This window comes from Propithecus coquereli, unplaced genomic scaffold (genome assembly GCF_000956105.1).
Source record: "Propithecus coquereli isolate 6110/MARCELLA unplaced genomic scaffold, Pcoq_1.0 Scaffold210, whole genome shotgun sequence".
NCBI classification, from domain to species: domain Eukaryota; kingdom Metazoa; phylum Chordata; class Mammalia; order Primates; family Indriidae; genus Propithecus; species Propithecus coquereli.
This window is the reverse complement of record NW_012146079.1, coordinates 945219-950670: the sequence shown is the minus strand read 5'-3', so window position 1 is coordinate 950670 and position 5452 is coordinate 945219. Positions and strand designations below refer to the sequence as shown.

Below are 5452 nucleotides of genomic sequence, written 5' to 3'. Positions count from 1 at the left end.
CATTGCACTATGGGTATGGGTGTGGTTAACCAAATGTTAACTAACAGCTACCCCTGGCTTATAGGATATGGTCCAGCCACTTACTGCCCAAAGGGAAAGGGGTCATTTGTGTGTAGAACTTAGAACTTGCTTTGGAAAACAGGGTCATGTCTGCATAACATGGGGGGTGGGGAATGCCACAATAAAATAGCAAGTCATGGAGTGGCTTTAGTAAAAAAGAAAATGCTCACATTTTCTACTTACGAAGTTAATTGGCTATATTTTCCACTTTCCATTTGATTGTTTGCTGTGTGTATATGTAACACTTGAGGAATATTTTCTGCTTTGAGCTCAGTTAGAAGCACAGATATTTGTGCTGGATGGAACCAATCCAGTCCAATCCAGTAATGCCCTGTAAGAGTGTGAAGGTCTTTAGAATGTCAAAGTAGTTGTAATTGTACTTTTTGTGCTCATTAAGTAAATGCATAGTGACAAAAAACTATTATAAATTCAACAATGCTTTTAAATGACACTGGTTTTCTTAGGCATAAAAACATACATATATGTGAAACTGTTATTATGTTTGTTTTTTGTGTGTTGTGCATATACACATCTATATGACAATGTGTTCAGCCTTTGCACAAGCTTAGAATATATATGGACTTTCATATCTTTACAATAACTTCACTCTTGACTCAACTGGTTGGGATCCACCAGCCTTGTCTCTCTCCATCATTTTATGAATGAAGAAAACATCAGGTGAAATGACTTGCACTAGGTCATACCCATACCATGATGGAAGGGCTATTTGTCATTGAGCATTGTGATTGTTATTTATATTTTAACTAATTCTTATTTGAGCCTATTATGTGTCAGGCACTGGAGCACTGAGCTAAGTACTAGGAACAGGTATTAAGACCTGACCCGTCAGAAATTAAGAAAGACCTACATAGGGAAACAAAAGGGTTTCTAACTTATATTGGCCATAATTATCGGTGCAATCAATTCATTACTATCTGGCTAAATAGAAGTGAAGTCAATAAAAATGTGAAACAACCACATAGTCCGTGTAAAGTTATCCTGTCTCCAGCACATAGATACAGTGAGAACCTGTGATGCTTAACATATTTCCTAGAAAAATAGTCATCACTCAATAAATATTTGTGGAATGAACAAAAATTGATAATGAGAAGGGTGCAAAAAAGGAATGTAAAGTGAGAAAATAACATATTTTTGAGTCCTCCTATGGTATTATGTTGATTCTTACATATATAACACATATTTAGCTTAATCTAGATGGGATTTTTAATCTGCCCCCAAAAAAGGTGGGGAGGGGTGTCAAAATTCTGTTACCCTGTGAATTGCTTGAGAAAATGATTTACAATGCTTTCATGGTAGTCTGCATTAGAAATTACATGTTGAAACTGTGTGATTTACGGGAAGTAGTGGTGTGATTACATGAATCATTTGTGTCTGTCATTATCAGACCACTTTCTCGTTTTCCTTAGTTATAAAACATAGAGAAGAAAAAATGTGTTACATTTTATAGGCAGTAGAAGACAAAGACAAAGAAAGGCAATGTGAGTTACCTGAGTTAATATAGCAAGTACGTTCACCCAAAACTGAAAAAATAATCTTTTTAGGTGAACGCTTTAGGTTAAGGTTTGCTAATCACAGCAAGCTGTACTGATGGTCAAACCTTACAACACACTGAAATTAATTTACATTATGCAGTTTAGGTGGATAATGAATAATCACATTGGCCACAAATGAGTGTGGGGGGAAAATAATGGGGAACATTTAATTTCTTCAGGTTATTCATTGCCTTCCCTGATTTTTATAATAATCTCTGGACCTTTCTCTGACTAGTCAGTGGGTAATTTCTTTCTGGAGGATGCCCTTGATGAAAAATGGAATCTTGTGAGTGGTCTGTGTTAGTTCCACGTGGCAGGCTGAAGGCGGTTATTATAAACACCAGGGATGCTTCAAATATGAAAAAAAATGTACAATCAGAGTGGCAAAATCTAACTATCGATAAGACAAAGGAAAAAGAGCATTGCTATATGGTCTGAGTGTTAAAAGTCATACGTTGAAATCCTCATCCCTAAAGCAAGGAGTGTTAGTAGGCGGGGCCTTTGGGAGGTGATTAGGTCATGAAGGTAGAACCCTCAGGAAAGGGATTAGGGCCCACACAACAAGAAGGCACTGCCCGTGAGCCAGGAGGTGGGTCCTCACTAGACACCAAATGATCTTGGACTACCCAGCCTCCAGAACTATAAGCAAAAAATTTCTGTTGTTTATAAGCCACCCAGGCTATGACATTTTGTTATAACAGCCTTAATGGACTAAGACAAAAATGATTTTTTTTTTTTTTTGGAAAGGCAATGAGTGACCTAGGGCAAAAGAAGAGAATTTCTTATTTTCTTACTTTGCCATATAGTATAGGGTGGGAATTGTGTCCCAAAATCATTTATGATCAGAGTTAGCTCTTGTAATAGATTCAGGTTTTCCAGATGTTTCTTTTGATGCTCACATTTTTATTGAGCAAGGATAAGGAAGTCATTGTGTGCCTATTCTACTCTTACATCAGTGGCTTCTGGAAGTGCTTCACCCTAGAGCACAGAGTCATCCTTCGGTGTCTGCAGGGGATTGGTTCCAGAACACCCCTCGTATACCAAAACTCAAGGGTGCTCAAGTCCCTTATATAAAATGGTGGGATATTTGCATTTATAATAACATACACACATCCTCCAATATACTTCAGATCATCTCTAGATTACTTATAATACCTAATGCAATATAAATCCTATGTAAATAATGGCTGTACTTTATTGTTTTTTAAAATTTGTATTTTTTCAAATCACTGTATTGTTATTTTTTTCCAAGTATTTTTGATCCTTGGTGAGTTGAATCCAAGATGCATAACCGTGGATGTGGAAGGAGGGCTGACTGTATTCGCTTTTCCTTCCTCAACCTTCCTCAGCTGCCACCCCCACCCTCTCCAGAGCCAAGTTGTGGTTACCTCTTCACTTTACTTTCAGCCAACAGATCAAAATGGTTTATCCTTTCCAGACTGTGAGATTCAAGTGCTACTGCTTTTCCCCTGAAAGAAAAACTTAAGTGAGAAAGATCTCACAACTTGTATCTCCCTCAAAATGGAGAAGGGATATCAGGAAATATGCAAGATAGCAAAATACCCCAGAAAAGCATGAGCTTCGTTACACAATCACCATCAGCGGTGTTCATTAAATTGGACGTAAGATCATGGCACCATAGACTTTTTAAATGGCAGAAGACCTTGAAGGCTATCTGATCCAAACTTGATCTAAAACTGGAAATCTCTTGTCAAAAGGTTGGATGTTTCCAGTGGTGGTGAGGACACTTTCTCTCATGTCACCTCCGTGGCTTTTTAAGGAACTCTTACTGGTCCAAGTCTCTACCTTCAAATTCTGCCATTTATAACTGACACTCAAGCCAGAGGTCGGAAAGCAGGAACAGAGAGGAAGGAAGGAACTCTCTGTCTCTGTCTCTGTCTCTCTGTCTCTCTCTGTCTCTCTCATACACACACACACACACACACACACACACACACACTCCTGCCCTGCCAACACCTCCTGACTCACTTCAGCCAGCCCTTTGAGAGGTTAAGATTTTAAGGAAGAAAAGGGGATAGTAGAGCGAAGAGGAGACATGATCCTTGCTGTGCTCCTGCAGCCTCATGGAGTTGGAGGGCTCCTTGCCCAACACGTGCCTGTGGGATTGGCGGGCTGTCAGCTCTGTGCTGCAGGCTTCTTGCTGCCATGAGGACAGCAGATTTCAAATCCCAAGTTTAGCATCCTCCGCGGGTATCTCGCAAATACAGCCAGATAAACAGCACTTATCAAGGCGGGTCCAGCACAGCACGTTGGCAGAGATGATTAGACGTCTGCTGAGGACGGCTGGCTCTCTGAAAGCAGTGGCCCAGCAGGTTAACACCCTGCCTCAGTACTGCCCAGTGAAACACTGCATTTATGGCTTCCCAAGGAAGGTAGGGTTTTTACGTAGGTTCATGAAGCTGCCTCGGTGATTAAACCTCTGAGTAAGTCATAATAGTCTACAAATTATTACCTATAAGGCTTTTTGCCAGACTTTGCTGTCAGGCTGTGAGATTGATAGTAGTGGGTCCTACCTACCATATGTGTGTGTGTGTGTGTGTGTGTGTGTGTGTGTGTGTGTGTGTGTGAGAGAGAGTGCACGCACACACGTGTAAATGATGGATATGTTTGCAGGAGAGGTTTGGTATAGAGACCAGAGAAATAAACAACATATGCACCAGAAAGCACGTACATGTCAATTTGGATGAGAATTTGAATTTTTTTTTAAACAGTAAGCACTGTAGTCCAGCTTCCAGAAGTAATCTGTTTAAAAAATTGTTTTATTTTTCTATTTGTTACAAGAACAAGCTTGGAAAGCTATCAAAATATGTATATTATTCTTAATCCATTCAGATCGCTATAACAAAATACCGTAGACTGAGTTGCTTGTGAACAACAGAAATTTATTTCTCACAGTTCTGGAGGCTGGGAAGTCCAAGATCAAGGTCCTGGCAGTTTAAGTGACCAGCAGAGGTTCATTTCCTGGTTTATAAATGGTACCTTCTCATTGTGTTCTCACAGGGCCAAAGGGGCAAACAAGTTCCCTCAGACCTCTTTTATAAGGGCACTAAGCCCGTTTCTGAACACTTTGCCCTCACGATCTAATCAGTTCCCAAAGGCCCCACCTCTTAATACTTTGGGGATTAAGTTTCAACCTATGAATTTTTGCAGAGAGACAACATTCAGACCATAGCAATTACAGTATTTCACATAAATAAGTGGTTTAATTCTATGAAAGAGGTGTCCTTCCCTTGTTTGCCTTAAGGATTCCATTCAGAGCTGCCTGTGTGTAGGCTTGCCTTTAGAGGGCATAATCATCTCCTGGAAAGCTTGCAAAAATGCAGATTTCTAGTCCTGCCCCCAGAGATTCTAGTTCAGTGAGTCTAGAGTGGACCCAAAGTGGAAAAAACGCAAATATCTGTCACAACTGGTAAATGGATAAATAAAATGTGGTCCATTCTTACAATGGAATGCTATTTGGGAAAAACAGAGAGTAGTGGCAGGGGAGAGAGAGACAGGAAGAGAAGGAGGAGAAGGAAGGAAGGAAGGAGAGAGAGAAAGAGAAAGAAAGAGAAAAAGAAAGAGAAAGAAGAGAAAGAAAGAGAAAGAGAAAGAGAAAGAGAAAGAGAAAGAGAAAGAGAAGGGAGGGAGGTTCCGAGGAAGAAAGGAACAAAGAAATATGGGTCTGTGGGCAGAAGGGAACAGTCTACTGATACCAGCTACAACATGGATGAACCTAAAAAGCCTTCTGCTAAGCAAAGGAAGCCAGACACGTAACGTATGATTCCATTATATGACATATCCAGAAAATGCCAATCAATAGAGACAGACTTTTGAAA

The 5452-nt window shown here is 39.9% G+C and overlaps 1 protein-coding gene across 6 annotated transcripts in view; it reads left to right on the top strand.

The window, feature by feature from the left end:
- The window catches only part of RGS7 (regulator of G-protein signaling 7), a 446139-nt gene that overhangs the window by 175626 nt on the left and 265061 nt on the right, over positions 1-5452 (top strand). Inside the window, exon 1 of one of the 6 annotated variants that reach the window (XM_012644351.1) lies at positions 3923-4057. The exons of the other annotated variants lie outside the window; for them this stretch is intronic. The gene's annotated coding sequence lies outside the window, so the exon portion shown is untranslated. Of the gene's footprint in view, positions 1-3922; positions 4058-5452 lie in introns of those variants that run through there. 6 annotated transcript variants of the gene reach the window in all.